The following is a 24,650-nucleotide window of genomic DNA, read 5'->3' on the forward strand; positions in this document are numbered from 1 at the left end:
GGTCAAATTCCCATTGTCAAGGTGATAGGAAAGACCTCAGCGTGCTCTGTGGATGCAGAGTATGAAAATCAGCAAAACCAAATGAGGTGTGTGCTGTTTTTAGAGGAAGCACTAGGTAGACTATTTCAGTACAATTCTGTTTATTCTTTTCTGTGCAAACCCAAATTTAGTGTACCCAATACACATGCATATGAATGCATACCACATAGAAATGCACAGACATCACACACACCCACAACAGGGATGTGAGTGTATGCATGAACACACACTCACACTCACACACCATTGTAAGGCTTGTCCTCATCCTAAGAGTTTAAGGTAATAGTTTTTTTTTTTTTTTAAAGTGGATAAATGAATGAATGAAATCACTATTTTATCTGTAATCATTTGACAGAGGATGGAGCATAATAGCTACCCACTCTCAACCATCCCAGTTTTAAACATTTATTAATATTGGAGTTTATTTTTAAAAGAAATTCAAAAACTTAGGGTAAAATGTTCCCCCAAAACTTTTACTGTTGCCTGGGTTTATTATTTTTCAGAATTCAATACATTTTGGGGAACTGTTTTTCCTTTAAAGAGTGGAAACTTCTGAAGAAAATAGCCATGTTACCAATGTCGTTATGCTGAAGCCACAAAGTCAGGTTAGTGGCAATGGCCCTGGACTGAGTGCCAATTGAACTGGGTTTCAATCCCGTCTTTTTTTACTATTTTTAAATGCAACTGTATGCAAATTGCTTCTTCTCCCTGAGTCTCCATTTTCTCATTTATAATTTGGGGAGTGGGGTAGAGAGTCTTTACTTAAATATAGGACATTACTCATCCATACATCCATATTTATGTGCCCCCTTAAGATCCCTCTAAGATATTTTTATAAACAAAGGCTAAGCTCTTTAGCCATAAGAACCCATTGTGGGTGCAGGACATCAATACATTTCCAGGGGGGAACACATTGGGTCATCGGGTAGGTGGTGACTGATCAAACAAGGTGGAGGAAGCCAGAGGAGAAGACAGTAACAAAGAAAGAAACACAGCCACGCACCTTACTGAACCTTGGAGAGATTTGGGATTCTGCAACACCAGTTATGATTAAGCATCAGAGCAAGCCACAGATTGATCCTGGACTGGCATGATTTTGCCCCATCCTCAGGGAACATTCATCAACGTTTGGAGACATCTGTGAGTATCATGACTGGGAGGTGCTCCTGACGCCTGGGAGTTAGAAGCCAGAGATGCTGCTAAACATCCTACCATGCACAGGACAGCTCCCTTGGCAAAGAGTTATGCAGCTCAAAATGTCAAAAATACCAAAGTTAAGAAACTCCACTCTATACCCAAGAGTTGATCTCCCACTCTGAAACCCTCTCCATATTTGAAGACTAACAGATATCCATCTATGTCATTGTTATGGGCTGAATTTTTGTTCTCAAAATCCATATGTTGAAGACCTAACCCCCAGTACCTCAGAATGTGACTGCATTTAGAGATGGGGCCATTAAAGAAGTAACTAAGTTAAAATGAGACCTTTAGAGTAAGCCCTTATCTGATCTGACTCATGTACTTATAAGAAGAGGAGATTAGGACACACAGAGATTCACCAGCGATACACATGCACAGAGAAAAGTTTGCATAAGGACACAGAGAGAAGGCAGCCATCCGCAAACCACGGAGGAAGGTTTCAAAAGAAATCAACCCTGCCAACACCTTGATCTTAGACTTCCAGCTTCCAGAACTGTGAGAAAATGAATTTCTGTTGTTTAAGCCATCCAGTCTGTAATACTTTATTATAACAGCCCAAGAAAACTAATATACCCACTATGCAAGTAATGAGAGGGTTCTTCTCCAAAGAAATGGGATGAACACAGAGAAAAGACCTCAAATCTGGTAATTATGAGTCCCCAGAATTATTGCCCACTCCCCTACATCACATTAAAGGGAACTGCCAGCCTGCAATCACTGTTCCCCACCCACCAACCCCTGCTTCACACACACACACAACACACAGCTCAAGATCAGCTTATTGTCTGGCTCTTAAATATGACGTAACAGCCAAAGATCTCTGAGGAACATCTACAACACAAGAGAGAGAAACAAAGATTAACAAGCAGCATATGTAACACTGGAAAGAACAGAAATAATTTGGAAACACAATTTAATCTTTTAAAACTCTTTAATAAATATTCTTAAAAAGAGTAGTAAAAAAAATCATTGCATCAACAGAGTACAACTAGCTAACAAGGAAAAACTATTGAAAAATAAATACATGAGCCTGAAATTCGAATAGTAGGTAAAATATAATAAAACCGATGTTGTAGAACAAAGGCAAGAAGATGTAGGAAAATGAGAAAGGTAAGATGTGTCGAGGATCAGTCCAAGAGGCCCCACATTGATCAACAGGAGTGACAAAAGAGAAAAACAAAAAGAAAGAAATCAAAGAATTATCGCGAAGGATTGTTCTAGAGTCAAAGGACATGAGTATCCAATTAAGAAGCCTATCAAGTACCCAAGTGCTCAAACTGACAACTTACATATGTCATACACATGCAGACACACATACACACACATCTGGATCCATCACTATAAAACTTCAATACATCCATAATAGAGAGAAGATACTGAGAAGGTTTATCAGGAAAGATAGAAATTTAAAAGATACCTATGAAAACCAAGAACTTCAACGAGCATCAGACCTGTCATCATAAGCCACACTAGGTTAGAGAAGATTTATTCTGCACATGAGGTTGCCAGATGCCCCCGGGAGTTCTGGGAATAATGCCATGTGTGATTGGCTTGAAGTCCTTGGTCAAGCCCTGATTCCAGGAGGGATTCCTGACAAGTGGATTGCTCCTGCTGCCCAGTGCCATATTTATTTCACAGAATCCTATGAGATTACCAAAAAATGGCAGCGATATGATGATTTTAAGTGACTCTCAAATACATCTTACCCAGGACAAGTTCAGTGCTCTGAGTACTGATGATGGTCCATCACTGAAACTTGGCCTGAACTGTATGTGTGGACCCCTAGGTCAGCTCTCATCTGGATTAGTTCCATAGTTTCACTTCGGATCTTCAGCACCCAAGTGCAGCTGGGGTGGCAACAGGCATCCTTTACTCCATTTGACTTTACCACTGATACCTAGGGTGGTCATCCTACTGCCCCATTCATCTGATAGGCAGTCTTTTGACAATGGCTACATCTGTCTTTACCTGGTGTTTTCAAGATCTTTGCTCTGCAACAGCAAGGGGCTTTTCCAATTGATGTCCTCCCCTGCCTCCACAGATGTGGGGATGTCATGCACTCCTGGATCAGCTGAAGCCATTCCTGATGAGAGACAGACGTTTCTTGTGCCAATGACGCTGTTCTTCTCATTCATTTTGTCCTCTCCACTGGTGGCAGTGAGTGGAAGGCAGGAGTGCAGTTAACATTAAAAGAATCACTGTCTAGGAATGTAGTAATTACAGCATAGAGTTTAAGAAAAGATAGGGTTGGAAGCTATGCTCTATGTTTAGATTGTAAAATTCTGAAGAGTAAATTCAACATAATCAGAAAGCAAATTATTTTTCACATTTTCTTGCATACTCTGGATAAGGCTTGCATATTTGGTCGTCATCAATGAAGCACAGCAGCAACTTTTGAGAAAGTCATTGAAAGCCAGTATTCATGGTGCAGTATTACCTGTAACAATATAACCAGACTCCAATAAATTGTATTGCAAAAGTGGTACAGATCTATATTGTTCATTGTAAACAAGTTCTCAAGAACTTGGCATCGTGAGTAATGACAGTATTGCTACTTTTCTTCACGACTGGAGATATGGAATTAGCCAAGAACACAGAGATAGTGCCTGGACACTATGAAGAAAGAATTTTCACATGCACTGATTAAGTAATAAATATGTAAGTACCTCATCTGTATCCATTATTCTGAATGATTTTCAATAAAACACTACACCCCACATGGGCCCATTAATTTAGTAATACTTTCTTAGTCAAATTATTTATTTAGAAAAAGATCCCACAAAAAAATATTTATCTGAGGTCCCACACATCTAGGAGCAACACTGCTGTTAGGGAATTACTTGAGGGTGTGCCTCAGCCCAGCAAGTAAATCAAGAAAACAGAAGTCTTGGGATCCAGGAAACAGGAGATTCAACCCAGAAAAGCAAAAAAGACAAATCTCAAGATAAAAAAATAAATAAACCCCAGTCTAGAAGTCAACCAGTGTTGATCAGAAGGGAAGAACAGAGTTTCTAGGGGAGAGTAGAGAGTTCCTGGGGAATGGAGAGTTCCTGATCTTGGGAGTTTCAAGGTCAAGCTCTTAGGCCTTAAATAATAGCTAATATAATTTTAACATTTTGAAATAAGTAAATGATAAGAGCAAAATTGCTATGAAGAAAAATAAAGGCAATTAGAAACTCTCAGAAAAACAAAATGCTGTACAAACCAGTAAACTAATCAATGTATTCCACTTGATTCTACAGTTAACCACATTTACTTAACTAAACACTGTTAATTGATTTTAAGCTTTTATATACAACCTATAAACAAGGCATGAGACACAACTGTGCTCATAAATAAAATGTAAATGTTATCAACTTTTAACAACAGAGAGGTAAAAATTCAAAAGATAAAGACTGGGAAGTGAAAGTAGTGCAGAGGAGTAAAGGAAAAGTTGGATGGCCTCATCTTTCAAAGTCATGAAAAATTAAGGATTCATCAAAATGTGGAATCAAGGATTATAGTCCAATGACAAATGTATAAATAAAATTGTATATGTTTTAAAGTTACAAAGTTATCCCATGAAAAAGACTATATTGGGAGGATGGGTAGGTAAATGGTGGGTGTAATGAACTAAATACTCATATATTAGAGCAGTACATACTAGAAAACGTATAACATTGAATTCATTGAATTTATCAGGATATTACCTGCTAGGGAGTGGGATTTGAGACACAGTGGGGTCGGAAATTGTTACTTTTCATTATAAATATTTGATTTTAAATGTATATACAGACATCTCTTTCATAAAATTAAATTCTAAATACGATTTTTTAAAAGGTGGCTATACAAGATTATTTCTAAGGTTTCTTTTATATCTAAAATTCATAGACAGTGCTCCCAAAGCTTAGTCTACTCAGGAGGAGCCCTGGAACTTTTCCCTTCAGAAAGTCTGGTATATATTCAAGCTGACTGTCTGATCAGGAGCCAGTTCATGCCACTAGGAACCTCACAAACATTTTGATAAATGTCAAATTTTCACTCCTGACCTTATTTTATCTTCTCAACAGCCCTCTGAAGCAATTATTATGATCATCTGCATTTCAAAGATGGGATTCAATGAGATTAAATTAATTGTCCTGAATGATATGAGCTTTAAATTGTTAGACCGAGATTCATGGCCTCACCATGCTAAGTCATTTTCTCTCCCACCACATTATGCTTTTTGTTGAGCAGAAAGAGAAAGTAAGAAAAATTATCTGCCCAAGAGCCAATCCTTCAGTTAGATGTCTATATAAATGCACTGCCCTGAGGTTATAGGGTAGCTCCTTTAGGAATCTGATGGAGCAGGCTGACAAACTATAGCCTCTTCTCCACTTGGGGTCATGAACATCAGCCATCTGACAACACACTTCACCAAGGCTGTGAGGCTCATAAGGACCTGGAAAGACTCACCCTAAGTGATTGGCACCAACACAGTGTGCAGCATCCAAAGGGCACTGGATGAGACCATTTAGACCCCAACTGAGCACCATTCCTTACGTTTGACCCACTCTCATTCTTGACATCTTTTACAAGGCCCAAGTCATGATGAGACGCTCCTGCATTTCTCTCTCATGCTGCAGTGAGAATGCTCTCAGCACAGACAGTCATTCAGAGTGGGAACTCCAGGAACACTCTGAGATGCCACTCACGCCTGCCAAAGAAAACTCCCAATACCTGTCTTCCCAGGATGTGCTGTCCACTCAAGTTACCTGCATCAAACTCATGCTTGGTGCTGTTGGGCTGCAGAGTTTCTAAAGAAGTTGTTTACTGGAAATAAAATCACAGAGTCCCTTACCTGCAGAAACTCCATGAAACACTGGACAGAGCTTACATAAATTTCCACTGAAAATATTACTTATTCCAAGTGGATCTGCCACATGGGTAATTGCAGCCTCATAGCAATCTTGTGAAGTCAGTGTGGTCCCTCAGTGTGGTCCCCCTGGCTCCCACATGGTCCGTCTGACTTCCTTTTCCCTCCTGGGATGCTGGCCGCTCAGAGATGGACTTCATGGCTCTCCTCCAAGTGGGCCAGAACAACATTGCCTCCTTAGGTCTCTTCCTTCTTTCCCCTTGTCTCAGAGCTATGCTTAGGAGATAGGCCAGTGACTTGATAACTAACAACACCAGATGGTACGTATTGTTGTATTGCCCCTCCCGATAGCATGTTTACATTTTGCAGGTAATCTCTGGTATCTAAATTTAAAGGCTTGGCAGATGGAGGAATGTGTGGGCCCTATGTGACATAGGCCTCTTAGAAGTCCTATGGTTAATTGCCCTGTTGTAGAAACATGGAACATTTTCCTTTAGGCACCTATATATTTCTCAGTGTTATATTTTGGTATTATTTTAGTTTTATAGTCAAGTCTTATTGGTCATAGTATGATCCACTTTCTCAAAAATATACTGTTCAGTAAAATAAACTCAGAGTAATGATAGAAATCACCCCCTAACTCCAAAGAAATATATATACAAAGTTTCCTTGATATGTAGACCTCTATTTTTAATTCATATTGTTTTTAATATTCAAAAGAGACATAAAGAAAATACTTTTAAAGGCTCAAAGTCATACCTAAGAAAAACATGAAATAAAAAGGTAGCAAAATAAGTATGAAGAGCAACTTACATATAAATTGTCTAGAATCAATTTTTATATTAGACTCATATATTCTAAATGAGAAAAAACTACACTGCTTTAAATAAACACATAGGTTTTCCCCTTTTAGTAGGTAAAATATATAAACTTAGCCTAAATTTCTTGAATGGATATGCAATAAACTATTTATAACATCTTCCCTGTCCTACTTAACTTATGACTAATCCTAAACAATTACAGAGTCAGATGGTTGAGTATTTAAAGAAGCAAACATCTCAAATAAACAGAGGGTCATATCTACCTGAAACCCAGAGCCCCACATCCCATATAGCTGTGGGTCCACTTAGCAATAGCTGCAAATGGAAGCTGCAAAAGTAATTCTGCAGAATCCTGCAGCCTAGAAGTTAGGAAAGATAAGGGTCCGTTAAGATCTGGATACTGTAGTCAGCCTGTGGGGGCAGGGAGGACTCCCCAGGTACCTGTAATCACTTCAAAAGCAACTTTCAGATTTCTGTAAATTTCATAAAATTCTTCCCATGTAGACCCTTCTCTGGAAAATTGGAAAACAAAAACCTACACCCACTCACTGCTGATTCTTTATGACGCTCACATCACTGAAATTTCTCAATCCCCCCAAGGTAAAGCTTTTGCTAAAGTGAGGCTGGGTCTGCCCCTAAAGCCTATCATTTCACTAACATTTAAAAATATTTTCTCAACATTCTCAGGCAGTGTTCAAAATCGGCCTGATATATATAGAGCCTCTTTTGTGGAATAACAAGATTATTTTTATCATTTTCTGATTCTCCAAAATCTGACCTGTCACCAAAGAACTTCTAAAAATATCAGGATGATAATGATATCCTTCGTCATATCCTCCTGGCTTACGGCTGCATTTGTAGAGCTGGGTTTTTATTTATTTTCTGGGGGTCCTCTCTGATCACAGCACTCATCATTTCATTGCTTCAAGAAGATGTGAGACAGAACAGCTATCTCAGGAAGGTGGTGGATTTTGCTTCCACCTTTAAAGACAAGGTGTTTTTGTGCAATATTCAGTTCAGTTCACTCTCTGCCTATCTTTTAAATCTCATATTTTTGTTGGAAGTATATTGGAATAGATCCTAGAAAACAAATGCTGACTGAGGAGAAGCATTTTGTTTTTTTTTCCCATAGCCGATTCAATTCAACAGCAGCATTACTGAGTGCCTACCATGTGCCAGGAATATAAAGATGAATAGAATATTCTTTGCCCTCAAATAGCTCATAATCTGCAGGATAGACAGTTCCACTAAGAAGTAACAAGCTATCCTGTGAGAAGAGCAATAGTCTTATTGCTGTTTATATAAACTTACAAGAATGGGAACACCAAAAAAGGAGCTACAAATACTGCCTAGAGAAATCAGAAATGTAATGGGAAACCAAAGGTATTTTCAAGATAGATCCCAGCAATTTCTTGCTCAGAGATTGTGTCCCATTCTTGATATATCTGGGATTGAAAAAAAAAAAAACAGAAAACCTTGTTTTAGAGAATTGTGAGCAGCATCTGCTCCTTGGGTAGAATTTAGAATGTATACTTGGGGATATATTGGTTTTGGTGAGTCTTTTTCAGTCATGTTTAGATAGAAGTACCTACTCACTGGCCTTGCAGGAGCCCTGGACAGAAGGAAGTTTCCAACGGCAGATGCTTCACCTGGAGAAGGTTCACTACCCTAGCAGTGACAATTCTCTCTTCACACTGGGCACGCTGTATCAATTATCCTGTCAACTGTTATATTGTCTATCGTGTCATCAATGACTGCTTCCTTCTTTTGGCTGTAGATTTGGGGGGGATAAGATGAGGACTTCCGCGCATTAAGAACCCTGGACCCTTGTTCCAGTGGCAGGAGGCTGGGGCCACAGGAAAGAGGGAACCCATAGTGCACTGCCTTTAAAGGGAAAATGATGACAGAATTCAGGAATAGTGATACATGGTATCTTGTTTTAAGTTTTCCTTTTCTCCGTAGTGAAATTTGTTAAATACTATTACCTCTTCTTGTTGTGTTGGTAAGCACTGGGGAGTAAAGAGCAAGTACAGTATTTGTGCTTTGGAGTAAAACGGACTGAAAAAGGGCTAGCAAATGATCACAAGTGGTCATGAAGAAGCTGGGAGCAGCGGACCGGAGCAGGAAGGCACACGGGATAACCAGAATGGACTTAGGGAACATGTAGACCTTCTCTGAGCATTCTCAGGAATATTTAAGGAAGGAGGCAGGATGATCCATTGGCCTCAATCAATTGGACGTTAAAAGAAAGAGGCACTGTTCCCCAACTCCTCCCAACCCTGACACATGCCTTCACATTGCAAAGGCTGAAAGAACTTTGGAATAATCTCCATTTTTCAAGAAACAACAGTTCTGGGTTTTGAAGAATGAGTAGATGTTCACTGGGCAGCAGAGAGAAAACAAACGAGTAAACACTTTTATGGAAAAACAAGCATACGCTGGAATGGCTAAAGCAGAAATCTCAACCACTGTCATGACTCATGGATCTGTTCTAAGCCTTTCCAAGGTTCCACATCCAAATTGCCTTGCTTTTCTCTCTTGCCAGCATGTGCCTTATGCAGACATGCAGCTTTCTACTGTCCCTAGTTGGCTAACCAGCCTTCCATTTTTTTTCCAACTTCCAAAATTTTGGTTTTCTTTTTCATCATATCTCCCCTCTTGTTCTTAGAGGTTCACTTATTTTAAATTATTTTACTGTGAGGTTTTGGACAAGAGTGGAGATAAATGCATGTGTTCAATCTGTGGTCTCCTTCCCCAGTTATATTTTATTTATCTATTCATTATTGTTCCACCTAATGGAGAATAGCATGACACCAGGATCTTGCTTAGAAGTAGCTCTCAAACCCTAAAAGGGCTTATAAAATCACAGTCCCTCACTCAGGGTTAGAATGAGCTGTAAAAGTCAACCTGTCTAAGCTCCTATCAGATGCTTAATTCTGGAAACTCCTTCGCTTGCCTGTTATAAATTTAACTTATTGAATGAAAATGTTGAAAAGCTGTGTTATCATTTCGCTTATCATCATTCATCATATTTAGTAATTATCAAAATAGCTGCCACTTATGATGCACATTCCATGCACACCACCCTGTGCTGAGGGGTGTTTATGCCTCCCAACAATCCTATGAGGGAGGTGTTATTCCACTCTCCCCACTCCCTGTTTTGCAGAGAAGGAAACTGGGATTTAGCTCAGATTTAACTCACTTCCCAGTCTCTTGTAGTTTGTCCATGGCAGGCAGGCAGAGCCTAGTTTTAGACCACTGTCAGGTTCCAAGCTTATCCCCTCAGCTGTGATGGTTTCCAGATTTAGGACTATGTGACTCGGAAAGAACTGCATTGTTCTGCAGGGTGGCTGGCGTGTGCTTTCTTCTTTTCTCCACTGACAGCTTTAGTCGCTGATGGTGTTGCCATTGCCTACATTTGAATCCTCAGGATTCTGACCCACTGTAGTCCCTGGCTGACTTCTGTCTGCTACCCAGATGACTTTTTTTTTTCAACTGATAAAAATTTAGGAAACAAAAAATAATTTTAAAATTCATTTTGACAAAACAATGAAAATAAATATGTCATCAAAATGATGTACAATGCACTTTTAGGTAGTCTATAAATGGCACTGCATTGATTATCAATTACATCCATCATATCAAATCACCATTGTTAATACATTGAGTACAGTTGAATTAAAATGTTGACCAAACCAAAAATTTCCAGTTTGGTGGGTTTGGTTTTTTTTTTTTTTTTGGTAAAATAACCACATACTTTTTCCTGTCAATTTCAGTGGTTGAGGGTCCACTGTTAAAATAAGCAGTGAAAGAGAAAGTACCCATAACCCCAAAGCAGATAAGACAGGACCAAGTCACAGCTCTGTGCTTGTTGTGTCTTTTGAGCAATTCACCTAACTTCTCCAAGCCACTATTTCAAAATCTGCAAGAAAGAACCCTAACACGCAATAGTATTTTGAGTGCAACTGAGCCAATACATGTATAAGTGGTCAACACAGAGTTGGAGCTTAATAAAAGCACATTTACCAGCTTTATCCAAGAGTCTCCAGCAAGTGTTGAAGAACTGCTTTTGTAATAGATTCGATAATGGGAGATAGACATTGAGAATACATGTAAGCAAACAGAAGAGCTTGGATGCCTGAAATCTCATGTATTCATAAAGCATCTCCAAGACTCCTAGGGTTGGCCCCTCTAGTTCTGACAGCTATAGTAGTCATGGGACTGGACTCAGAAACTCAGAATTGCCAGCCCATTTAACTGCGCCTTGATCCACAATGTTGTGTGTGGCACACAGTGTTGCCTGTGACCTCCTATACCTCCATCGCTGCTAGGTGCAAACCCTGCTCAGCAAAACTTTGAGCATGCACAGTTCAGAAGATACGAGAATTGTCTCCTGGGGTCACTATGGGGGTCTTCTGTGGATAACAAATACCATGGGAAAGGCAACTTATTAAGGTAAAGATTAAAATCTCCTAATGTCTAAAGTCAGCCAGACATACATTTAAATCCCAGCAGAAATTCTCTGAAAGGTTTGCCTCCACCCTAGGTCTTCCAACATTAGAAGAACTTCAGAGAGAAAGTAGGACATTTTGTCTCTCTTGGGTATTTGGGAATCAAGGTGCAGACTTGGGGTAGCATTGGGGATCCCATGAAGAATTGAATACCTAGGCTTATATCAGAGCAGCCGCTATCTATACATGCCCCCCAGTGTCCCCTAGCGCCCCAATATTCCAAGAATGGCTCCGGGCATGGCCAGCTCCCCCACAGTCATTTCAGATTGGAGCAGGCTCCTTAGAAGTCCTTGGTGTCTGAGTCTTAGTCCCACAGTGGATGCTGGATATGGTTCAACATTCTGGATTCATGGAGGGAGGAGGGCATGTGGCAAAATATATTTAACTTATGTTATTTCTTTCCTCATTATCCCCTCAATCGTCCTTATCCTAGAGACATGTGCCTCTCAGTCAAGAAGTCATTCTGACTCTCAAAGACTCCTACAGGAAGTGGGTTGCTAGTATGGCACCATGAACAGGGTTCTTAGTGGGCTGAGAGCTGAGATGGAGCTCCAGTCACATGTCTGTCACTGATGGAATACATCAGTCAAATTACTTTATCTCTCTGGGCCTCAATTTGTTTGTTTGTTATTTAAGTTTTTTTAAAAAACTTCTTCAGTGAGAGCAGGGGTCTTGCTTTTCTCTATATGGGATTGGATCGTCTCTCTTGGCCCTTCTAAAGGGGTCCAATGATCTCTAATGTTTCTATAAATCTAACAGGAAAGAGCTGAGCTAATAGAATCATATGGCTAATAGGGAACATTTCATAATGTTGATTGTAATACTACAATCAAATACTTCTGTTTTCTCTGCTGAGTATTTGACAGAACCATGAGTTATAGGCTGGGATTTCTGGATCCTGTCTGTGTTGTACATGAAGAAAAAATGTTGAGAGCTGTGGCCTTTAAGCTGTTGAAAAGACATATTTCTCATAATCTAGGTAGCTTTGACACTACACACCACAGCCTGACAATTAAATTTCTCCTTCTCTCTCTCCCTAATTTCAACCAGTTGATATGCCACATTGAAAGTTAAACCGTTCTGATGCGAAGACACCTCTTTTCTTCAATCAGAACCCAAAAAGCTGTCAGTGCCACTTTCCTCATTAGTAACCAATCTGCTTGCCCAGACAGTGCCTCACAGTTTGTATCCAGTGAAAATGCTGCTCCCTGAGAACAGAGGAGCAAACACAGCTGAGGAATGGAGTAGAGGTTTGCAGACGGTCCCAGGAGCTGAAATTAAATGTGCTGCTCACCTCATCAAGACAGGGGAAGTGAGTGCTGTTGAAGCTTAAGAGAAGCGCTCCTGATCAGTGATATGTGCCTGAAGAACATTATCCATGGCTGATTCAAGGAATCACTCAGCTCAAGTCTTGACTTATGACTGCTTTTTCCCTGCATTAGGTGCTCTTTTGAATCAGTACAAGCCATGTCGTCTTCTCCAAGATAGCTGCTGCCACCTTAAAGTAACTAATGAACCCCATTCCTTTACTGCCATTACACGGGAAACACACAGTATACATCAGGCATCCTAATCTTCCACTTTAGCTTATTGCAGGGCACAAGAGGCTGTCTAGAAACTTACTCTGTATTCCTCCAAAAAACTTTAAGGCCCTTGAGCAAATGGACCTCAAGGAAATCTGCTGAGGGTGGTTTGTCACAAAAGACAGAGGACCCCCAAGTCAGATGGCCGTTAGTCCCAACAGAGGAAGTAAAACAAAGAGGGCACCAAAAGAAAAAAAATGGTTTGCACAGAATTCCATGTGAATGTCTTAGTCATGGTAATAGAAGTGAGCAATGGAAGGTGGAATAAAAATTCTGGAATTCTGGAGGATCCCAGCCAGAGAGAGCTCTGGATCTGAAGGGAAGGGAGGTGACTGGAGATCCTGCAGAGCCCACTTTTTTGCAGGCATCATAATGTTCTCTTCATCCCCCTCTGCCCCAGCTGATGTAGCCAGTGGTGGTTCTGCTCTGCAGTCTGAGGTCCCTTCAAAGAGATGAGTGAGCAATATTCTGCCTTCAAAGGCTCCTTTATTCTTTTTTTCTCTCTTTAAACAGGGATCAGAGTTGAATTACCTTTTTGGAGATTTAGATGATAGTACCCCACTTTACTGTAAAAGAAAAAAAAAAAGAAAGCAAGAAAATAATTTGCTGCATTAAAACATATAACCAGGGAGGCCAAGAGAGTGGGTCATTTGAGGGTATGAGCACTGTAAGCCTCAACAAGAAGAATGCTTACTGTGTGTCCTCTGAATACCTGAATACTGTCTTCTGTCACAGCCTGGTGGTTATTTTAATGGAAATACTTTATTTTTAGTTTTTTACTGAAGAAGATATGCATAAGGAAAAGTGCACATATAAGTGTATAGCCTCACATAATGAGCACACTCAGGCAACTGGCACCCAGAAACAGAAAGACACACGAAGCCCCTTCCCCTAACCTCCTCCAGGCACTCTGCCCCTGAAGAATAACTATTATCTGGCCTTAAAACAGCATAGACTAATTTTGCTGTGTTTGTACCTGATACAGCTGAAATGATGAGTGTAATCTCTTGTGTCTGTATTGTTTCCCTCATCATTGTTTGTGGGATTCATCCATATTGTTGTGTGTAGCTTATGTCAGTCTCCTCACTGCACATACCACAGTGAATATGCCACAGTGTATCCATTCTGCAGCTGAACGGCATCTGGTTAGCTTCCAGCTGGACGCTATTTCAAATAATGCTGCTATGAATGTCTTGATACATGTTTTTGGTACACATAAGTAGCAAGTCATAATTTTTAGTAATGCTTGGTGTATTAGTTCATTCTCATGCTGCTAATAAAGATATACCTGAGACTGAGTAATTTATAAAGGAAAGAGGTTTAATTGACTCATAGTTCAGCATGGCTTGGGAGGCCTCAGGAAACTTACTCATGGCAGAAGGGTAAGCAAACACGTTCTTCTTCACATAGTGGCAGCAATGAGAGATGCCAAGCAAAAGGCGGACAAGCCCCTTATAAAACCATCAGATCTTGTGAGAACTCACTCACTGTCACAAGAACAGCATGAGAGTAACCACCCCCATGATTAAATTGTCTCCCATCAGCTCCCTCCCACGACACGTGGGGATTATGGGAACTATAATTGAAGATGAGATTTGGGTGGGGACACAGCCAAATCATATCACCTGGCCTGAAAGAGGATGCTTATATATTTTTCTGTTTTCCAAGTTCCATTTTAGAAATCTCAGTAGGAAAGTGTGTGTTGAATGTATTTCAGAATCTATTAGGAAAAAAAAATAGGAAAATAAGATGATTTGATACTCACATCATCTCTCCACAATATTTTGGCAGTTTGTTCTCCAAAATCAAGCAGCAACAACTAAGATTACACAGCAGCTCTGCTTTTCACAGCTGTGGGACCGCCGCATTCTCACCTGACAACCTCTTCCCACCTCCCAGCAACAACTTGTAATCACCTCAGTCATGTTGTCTATTTTCAGCTCATATAAAATTATTTCTCTTTTTTTCAAAAATACTTTTTCCCAGTCTAATTTTGTCCCCCAAAAAATTCTCTGGTGAATTTGAAAATTAAAATTAAAGATACACTAGTTCAGCCTAGCATCCTGTTTTCAAAATGACACTGAAAAATGTTTTATGGGAGCTAATTGAGCTAACTGAAAAACAAAAAAGAAAAAGCTGTTCCCAGGCTATGTGAGGGAAAGAGCTGGGGGTGAGGAGTGGGGTAAAACATGGTCCCCAAATTATTTACCACTCCTTTCACCAAGAGGTAGAATCTGGGTGGTGCGTGACAGCTTGACCAATTGAGAAGCACAGACAAGGAAGGCACTGTGTGGCTTCAAGCCTGGGTCTGAGAGGGCCGTGCAGCTCCCTCTCGGAATCTAGCCGCCATGCTGTGAGATGCCCGAGTCACATGGAGAGGCCACATGGAGAGGCCAGGTGGAGGCTTATTCAACAGTCCCAGCTGAGACTGACCTTTGAGTCATTCCAGCTATAATGGGTTGAATTGCATCCCCAAAGCTGATATGGTGAAGTCTAACCTCCAGTCCCTCAGAATGCACCTAATTTGGAAATAAAGTCATTGCAGATATAATTACTTGAGATGAGGTCACATCTCAGTAGGGTGGGCCCTTAACGTGTCCTTACATAAGAGACACAGTAAGTGTAAGACACAGACACATGGAGAAGACAGCCATGTGAAGATGGAGGCAGGGACTGAATGATGCTGCCTCAAGCCAAGAGACACCTGTGGTTACCAGAAGCTGGAAGAGGCTAGGGAGGATCCTCCCGTAGACGCTTTGGAGGGGCATGGAACTGCCGATGTGTTGATTTTGGACTGTCAGAGAACACATTTCTGTTGTTCCAAGCCATTCAGTTTATAGCATGTTGCTATAGCAGCCTTGGAAAATGAATACCCCAGTCCAGATGCCAAATATGAGAGTAATGCCAGCCCCAGCTGACCAAGTCTTCCCAGATGAGGACCCAGCACTGGTGAATACACAAGCCATCCCCACCTTGCCCTGTCTCAATTCCTGCCCCACAGAAAGAGTGAGCATGATACAGTGGTGGTTATTTTATGCTTCTAAATTTGAGGTGGTTTGACCTGCCCTGGTAGTAAGTGGAGAAGAAAACCATCACAGTTTCAGACCCAGGTGCCTCAGTCTACACTACACAAGGGGCAGACCGGTCATCGCTGCTCTGAAAGTGTGCTGAGCCCCAGTGTCCTTTGACAAAGAAGAGTACTTCAGTTGATCATCCCGCAGGAAGCATGAGCATTGAACCAGGAATAAGATGCAATGTGTATTGAGGATTTACTAAAAGCCAGGTAATCCTCTAAGGCAAGCTTGTCCAAACTACAGCCCACGGGCCACATGTGGCCCAAGACAGCTTCGAATGTGGTACAACACAAATTCATAAACTTTCCTAAAACCTTATGAGACTGTGTTTTTTGGTAGCTCATCAGTTAGTTAACTCATCATATCGTTAGTGTTTGTGTATTTTATGTGTGGCTCAAGACAATTCTTCTAGGTTAAAAAACCTGCCAGAGTCACAGAGTTAGTACATGGTAATATATAGGCTTCACACGTCGGGAGATGGCACCAAGAATCAAGAAGCTTACCATACTCATTGGAAAGAATGGATGTGATGGGGCTAGTTTCCAGAAGAGGACAGTGGCCTGAGTGTTTATCCACTTAATGGGCATTTCTTGAGCTCTGCGGTGTCACTGAACCATGCTCTTATGGAAGGCACAATCTAATGGGGGATCCAGACATGTAAACTAACAGATAGCTTTTCTTTTTAGTTCAGGCCAAGGCTAGATTATTTCAAAAGAAACTGTTGTAATTAGGAAAATGAGAGAAAATAATGCAAACAAGAAAAAGGGAGTAGTGAGGTTCCCTTGCTGATAGAAGCAAAGAGAAACTTGAGATCAAAGATAGTTATAGTTCTTAACTATAAACAGAAAGTTTGGGACAAGTCAAGCAGTGGAATGAGAAATTCAGCAGTGGCCCGGTTCTGTGAGTCTCAGCAGTGCACCATAGACTCTCAGGACCCGAGGTGTCCGATTAAATTGGACCCAGCCCAGCTGGGACAAAAACACTCACAACCACATCTAGATGAGCTCATTTTTGGACTGCATTTTTCCCTCAATCAAAATATATCTTTTGGAGTCTCAAAGGAGAGGAAAAGGAGGAAACAGCAGAGATAATACCTCCAGTAGGAAAGGGCATTCTCTGGTTCTCCCACTGCTCAGGACAGCCTGGGCACCACATTCCCCAGAATGGTTACCTGCACTGATGGGAAAACACATTCCAGACTCGGGGCACGCCTGTCATGGTGGCCCTGGCTGTCATCCAGCCACTCTAAGGTGTTGCCCTCTTTTGCAAAATTGGCAGATATAGGTCAATGAAGGCCCTGACCTTAGCTCACTCCCCTGGACTTTCGTCCCGCCAGCCCATCACGACTGCGTTCACCATTTCTTCAAGTGGAATGTTTCTTCAACAACTTAAAATAGTTTCAAAAAATGTTTCACAGAAAAGAGAAAAGGTCGAGGTTACAGGGAGCTGGTTCACCTTTTTTTTTTTTCTTCTTGACCACTGTTAGAAAATCATTTTGTGAGCTAAGATAAGGACTTTGGTTTTTATTTCTGAAATATTTTATTACTGTTTTAAAAAGACAGTGAAAAACACTTCAGGATGTTCAGTTAGGGAAGAAGTGACCCGGCCCCAGTCCATGGTTTCCTCACACCCTCCATCACCTCCACTGCCTGCTACTCATCTGTAGGAACTGAGGACACTGGAACCCCTGAAAGTCAAACAGCTTTCTCGCTTCTGTTTACCAGGCAGCAATACATTACCTACTGATTTCAGAACAGGGGAAACATTTCCAGTAGAACATACAGTATCTTCCTTTGAGGATCTTTTTTTAACCTCCATTATCTTTATTGCAGCCAATGGACATAGAGATAGGGTCACAACCACAGCATAGGTGGAAAGAGCTCCAAATTCTCCTAGTTCCCACTGCGATGTGCTCTAAAGCTCTTAATGATATTTGCCCTTTCAACATAAAAGTCAATTACATAAAATGGAAGGATGGAAAGTCAATAGCTGGTGCACTGGCAGGAAGAATGTCATTGCTCTCTTGTCACACGCAGATGAGGGACATTTCCCTCATCTAATCACCTTTGGTGCCAGAAGCAGCGTACTTCATGATTGGGGCAAACTCTGGGCCAGATCTTGTGGTTTGAAATTCAGGTTCTGCAGTTTACTGTGATTTTGAGTGACTGCTTAATCTCTCTGAGCCTCTTTTCTTCATCTGTAAAGTGGGGGTAATGATGGCATCCACTTCTTAGGGTACTTGAAACCAATAGGTGAGTTAATACAGGAAAGCCCTTTAATAACTATGCCTTAATGTCTTTGCTATTACTTTTATTCCTGTAAGAAAAGGAGCCAAAGAGTGGAATAAGATGAGTTTATATTGAGATCCTAAAAGACAGAAAGCTAGTCCCTGTTCTCAATCCTCCTTCTAAAATCACTTTAACCATCAGGTCCCATGATGGTATTCTCATCTATGCAGACAGCAAACTCAGCAACAAGAAAGAACTCTTAATACTTCTTCTCAAGTCACCAGAAACTCATAGGAAGGCACAGAAGACCAAGTTACAAACTACTCCTTTCATTCCTGTATACATTCTCTATACCTGTTGACAAGCTGCCCTGTGGTGTATGATATGTAGGGCCAATTAATCAAGGATTATTTGAAAAACATTTTGGAAGAAAAAAAAATCAAGCAATGGATAAGGTTGAGTGGATTTGCCTAGCTGTCAAATTGCATAATGCCAAAAAGTAGACTGAGAGGAAAGTGGGTAAGAAGAGTTAAACCATAAGGGCTCCCTTCTTTCCACTTTTGTACCAGGCCTGCCCTTATTTCATAATCAGTTTTCTTACTGGCATAGTGGCTCATGCCTGTAATCCCAGCATTTTGGGAGGCTGAGGCATGAGGATTGTTTGAGCCCAGGAGTTTGAGACCAGCCTGGGCAACATAAAGCAACCCCATCTTTACAAAACAATTTAAAATTAACTGGGCATGGTGGCATGGGCCTATAGTCCCAGCTACTCAGGAGGCTGAGGTGGGAGGATCACCTGAGCCCAGGAGGTCAAGGCTGCAGTGAGTGGTGAGCACGCCGCTGCATACCAGCCTAGGTGACAGAGCAAGGCCCTGTCTCAAGAAAAAAAAAAAAAGTGTCTGTATCCTCTAAAGTCTATATCCTTCCTCCTAGCACAATGTCTTACACATATCTCTGTTATTTTTCAAAAAAAGAATGACAGGATGGATAGATGAAAGAAACATACATACATATGTGATAGGTAGATATACAGATTATTGAGAGACAGAAAGAGAGAGAGATGTCAGTTACTTCCTCTTCTTAATCCATTTGGAAGATAAGTATCTAGTTTTTCACAAGTACTCACGATCTCAGTTATGGAAATCTCTGGGTTTCACTTAAATCAGTTTTCTGTACAGGAATAGGCTTTTTGTGCATTTCATTACACCACAAATTTTCTTTTCAATTTCCACGAAAATTTTATCTTTCATTTCATATGAGCAATTTTCATACTAACTGAGACACCAGCTGAAACTGTTTTACAAAGTGATTTTTCTTTCTTTCTTTAGAGAGTGTATGGCGAATTGCTTGTATTCATAGAACCGGGTCACTGCTGAATTTTACATTCCATTGTTTCATTTACCCAAGACTTCGGTTTTCTAGTTAAGAACTAAAACTGTCTTTGATCTCAACTTTCTCTTTACTTCTGTCAACAATACTTGATCACCCTTCCTTTCAAATCTTTTTTTTTTTTTTAACCACAGAAAAATCAGTTTTCTTTTACTTCATGAATACCACCATGAGATGTGGACACCTGGGCAGTCAGCTAGATGAACTCACTGAGCATCTTGATCTCAGACCAGTCTGGAAATATGATAGATCATGGAACTTGCTCCCCACTTGAGCCCCCATAACATAATGTCTCAACTTGCAGGTCACCTTCATACATATTTGTATTACTTGTCTCAGCATAAATGAAATGCTTCAATGACAACCAAATCTCTTATGTATAACCATCTAAAGAGGGGCATCAATATTTCAAAACATTTTCTATAACGTAAGATAGTGAGCAGATTTGGGGGTTTTGTTCCGCAACATTTTTTTCCAGTGTCTATTGGAGATAACACCATTCACTTTAAGCTTTAGAGATGAAGGAATATTTTTAATAAGGAGTGATGTCAAATAGTGTATGCTATAAAGTAGTATGTGTAACTCAAATTCAGTATCCTTGCTTTTCAGTTTCCATTCAAGAGTTCAAAAACCCAGCCTGTTGGATTTCTGAACTTGATTTTGAGCCTTGAGCATATAGAGTACTACTTGCTTTTCTGGAATTACTTGGCTTGAGTTACACCCTGTGAAATATTCCAGGGATTGCTGTCTATTCGTCTTGAATCTATCTAAGATAAATCGGATAACACTAAAGATACTTCCTTTATTGCCCAGAAATAGACTGAGCTTAAATTTCAAGTATGTTATTAAAACTGCAAATGCTTCCCCTAGGAAATCTCTTTCAAGATTGTCCTTGAAGAATGGAAGCTTCTCCTGGGCTGAGTGTTCTTTTTCCTTCCTCGTTGGCCCTTGATCTTTCTGCTTTCATCTCGATCTCAGCCCAGCTTGCGCCTCATTAAAACCACCTCACTGTGGACTGATGAATGAAAAGGAAATCCATGCCATGTAAAAGAAACCCCTTTCTGACAACCCAGCACCATAAAAGACAAAATCTCTTCATTGATAACAATGCTAACGTTGGGGTAACACTTGAGTGGATTTTCAAAGCCCTCAGTTCCATGGGCATTCTCTCCTTAGAGCTCTGAGGTTGGCAATTCTCCCTGTGAAGTGATGGTAATTATCCATCCAGACCTCTTGACTGTTGTGAGACAATCCTGGGACCTCCATTCAGGGCATTAGATGTAACTAAACTTCTAATTGCTGCATTATGCAGCCTTGAAATAAATTGAAATCTGAGATTTCATTCAATTAAGAAAAGGCGCCCGGAGTCCACTTAGCGATGCAGTGCCGACTAGAGCTGCTCATGGCTCGGAGCCAGCTGTACCTAAATGGCGATGTGGCTTCTCCACCATGCTCACACTTTACGGCTATTGCTTTGCCCAGATCAATTGGGCAGCAGTGTGTCCGTTATTAAGAGACCTGTATAAGTCCATTCTTTTTATAAAACAGACACTCTCACATAATCATTGAGGGGTATAAGCATCATTTGAGTTTACTTTACAGCAGTTTTCCCAATGTCAGATGTCAGAATGCCCTAAGGTGCATGTTAAAATATCCTACTCCAGAGCCACCAAAGCAAATTTTCCAGGAGATTCTTATGATCAGGAATGTATGGGAAACACCAGTTTCATAGCAATCTTTATCTTCGAAATGGGTGCAAAAACACAATTCACTTTTATCCCAAACATGTATGAAGTGAATAATGTGTCCTTCCTGCAATGTTCTCTGACAGATACAAAGAGAAATTAAATAATAAATTAATAATAATATATGTCCGTCTTATGTACCAGGTGCTTTGTATAGTCATCTCCAGATTTTCACAACAAATATATGAGGTAAATTGTAGTTTCCTATCTTACGGATAAGAAACTGAGGCTGAGAAAGAATAAGTCACTTGCTTAGTTGCACAGCTAGTAAATGGTGGAACCCCAGTCATTCCAGCTCCTCATCCCATGTGCCAATCATTACTTTCCCTGATTTCCCTTTCTCCTCAAGCAAGATAAGATGTGTGCTTGGAGCACCATGCAAGACAAAATGTGTGTGGGCCCCGTGAGGCTGGCCAAGTTCTTACAGCACTCAGCGAAGAACTATTGGTGTAGTCTCGATGAAGTCAGAAAGACTTCAAGGAGGAAGCAAGGAGGACAGGTAAGATGAGGTAGGTGGGAAGAAGGGAGTGTCACAGGGAGGAGAAAGGGCAATAGGGAAAAGAGGATATTGCTTTTTAAAAGCAGTAACAATAAGTATTTATTAAGCACTGAAATGCCAGGCAGTTTCTCTGTGCTTTAAATGTGTTCTCACGTTTAGTTTAATGCTCACATCAGCCCAGTGACAGCAGGGACTCAAAGCCCCATTTTGACTTTTTGAAGTCCCATGTCACAGAGAACAACTAAAGTTCTGTCCACTTTTTTCCTTCCCTCCCCTTGTCCCTTGTGAGGAAATTCACACTCCAGCGAGGAAATTCACACAGCGTGAACTTCTGCAGACGGGCCAGCTGGTGCTGGGAGAGGGCCAGTCCAAACGTTGGGAACCCCAGAGAAAGTTTTATTTCATGTTGCTAAGCAAATGCTGAAGTATGTGGAGCTTATGAAAACCACTTGAAGTGGACTAAATTGTTCATAATAATTAAATGTTCCGGGCTCTTCAGAAAGTTCCACGGTTATTAGTCATGTTCTTTGATCCATGAACTTGCTCTCCTCAGAGTGTGAATCAGAGGCGCAGCCCCTTTGTGTGCAACACTGAAGGGCCCTGAGACAGGGGTGGGTGCAGGTGGTGGGGGTGGTGGGTTAGGCATGGCCAGCGCTGCTCAGGGAGACAGGACCATTTCTCAGCTTTGTAATTGCCTTTAATGTTCTTTTTAAAAACTTTACACTAAGAATTACACAGAACTGGGGACTGGACTTTAAATGATTGAATTTGGTCTCCCTCCAGTGCCCCATCCTTCCCTTCCCTGGCACCCAGCATTTTTATGCCTCAGGCACCAAAGCTGTCAGGGGAGCCTGACCCAGGAGGCAGACTTGCCATGTGCCACAGCTGGTATTCTTCCTCTCTCACTTCCTTGCAATCTCTTATCAAAACTCAACAGCATAGATTCCCATTCCATCACTGCTAAAAGATAATGATGAGAAAGGAACAAACTGCACCTGTTCTAGGAGGCACATCAAAGGTGCTCTTCAAATGTTAACTCTTCCAATATTCACCATAACTTTAGGAGTAAGAAATATTTTAATTGATGAGAAAAATAAGGAGGGGTTGAGTGATGGAAGGTTATGTTGTTAATAAGCAGCAGAGACAAGATGTGAATCCAGGACCGAGTCAAAAGCTAATCATTTTCTACTGTACATGGGTTAGTTTGGGTCCTTGGAGAAGCAGATGCAGAGTCAGGATTAAACATGTAAGTGATTTACTGGGGAGCCCATGTTAAGGAAAGGGGAGGGAGCAGGAGCAGGCAAGGAGATCCTGCAGGTGAAAACGCAGGTCTGGCCCCTGTGAAGGAGAGAGAGAAGGGCAGGATGGGCTAGGAGACCCTTAGCTGCAGCACAGTTCCTAGAAAGGTTAGGCCAGCTGATGGGGATCCCTGAGCCCAAGTGGCCTGTTGGAAGAGCCCTGCATCTCTAGGGAGATCTAGAGGTCTCTAAGAGCATTAGGACTGGGCCATGCTCAGCCCTGGGCTGGGAGCAGCCTGGGGGACATTGGCCTCACTGTGAACAGGCGGTGGATCCAGACGGGAGCTGCTGGGCTGTCAGTCAATGTTCTCTGCAGCAGGAGATCCGAGGTCAGAGTTGTGCCTCTTCATGGCCACCGCAGTCACCCCATTACACGGCAAGATCTACTTTACACAGATTCGGGAAGCAGCTCCTCCATGGATCCCATAGGCCACTCTTCCTGAGGAGAGGTCTGGATGACAGAGGTTAGGAACAGGAGCTGCAGTTCTCCTTGTTAGTCCTGGGACCCCATCTGGTTCTCATCCTCTGCCTCCTCCACTGTCCGTTCAAAGGTCCCTCATCCTCAGCTACTACCTAGGCGGGGCTCGGAGGACGGGGCTGTGGCATGTGTCCATTCATAGTCAAAACGGGGCACAGGAGTATTTGTAGGTATCCAAGTGGATGCCCTGGGTTCTGGGTTATGCAAATTACTCCCTGTCCCCGTTGTATAGAAGCACCCTATCTCCTCTGCTGACAGGGCCAGTGACGCCCACCAGGATGGTAAGCCCTCCTCCCACCAGCTGGTCCTTGGACACAAGGAGTCCAAAGTGCCTTTGTGGCAATCTCAGCTTATAGTGCAATGGGACCCTTGTTGTGCCCTCTTGCAAGAGCACACTCCCCACTGGAAACTCCCAATTGTGAGAAAAGGAATCACAAAATCCCCATGTACCATTAGGAGTGATAAGTAGAGCCATCCCTGCTTTTGCCTTTTGGTTCCAGACCCATACATTCTTCCATAAGGAACACAGTGGCATATATAGGCCTCTGATTTAACATATGCACAGCTACAGCCTGGAGGATGGCACCCACTCTCCGAATGCGGCCTCCAAGCTGGCTTTTGAGCTATGCCTTTAGAAGGCCATTCCAGTCCTCTACAAGGCTGGCTGCTTCTGGATTTGGTGTGTGATACATGGTCATGGGACCACTCCTGTACCCACAGCTAGTTCCCTGGTCAAGTGTTACACTGTATGTGAGCCCATGCCTGTGAATAGGATGTTCTGTAAGTCCAGCGATGGTGCTGGCTGAGGGGCTGACATGGGAAGGCAAACCATGTACAGAACAGGTGTCTATTCCTGTGATAATGAGTTGCCAGCCCTTCGGGGTAGAAGGGGCTCAATGTAGTTGCCTTACCACAAGAGGCTATCTGTCCCCTCGAGGAATATTGCCATAC

This window comes from Chlorocebus sabaeus, chromosome 8 (genome assembly GCF_047675955.1).
Source record: "Chlorocebus sabaeus isolate Y175 chromosome 8, mChlSab1.0.hap1, whole genome shotgun sequence".
Lineage (NCBI taxonomy): Eukaryota > Metazoa > Chordata > Mammalia > Primates > Cercopithecidae > Chlorocebus > Chlorocebus sabaeus.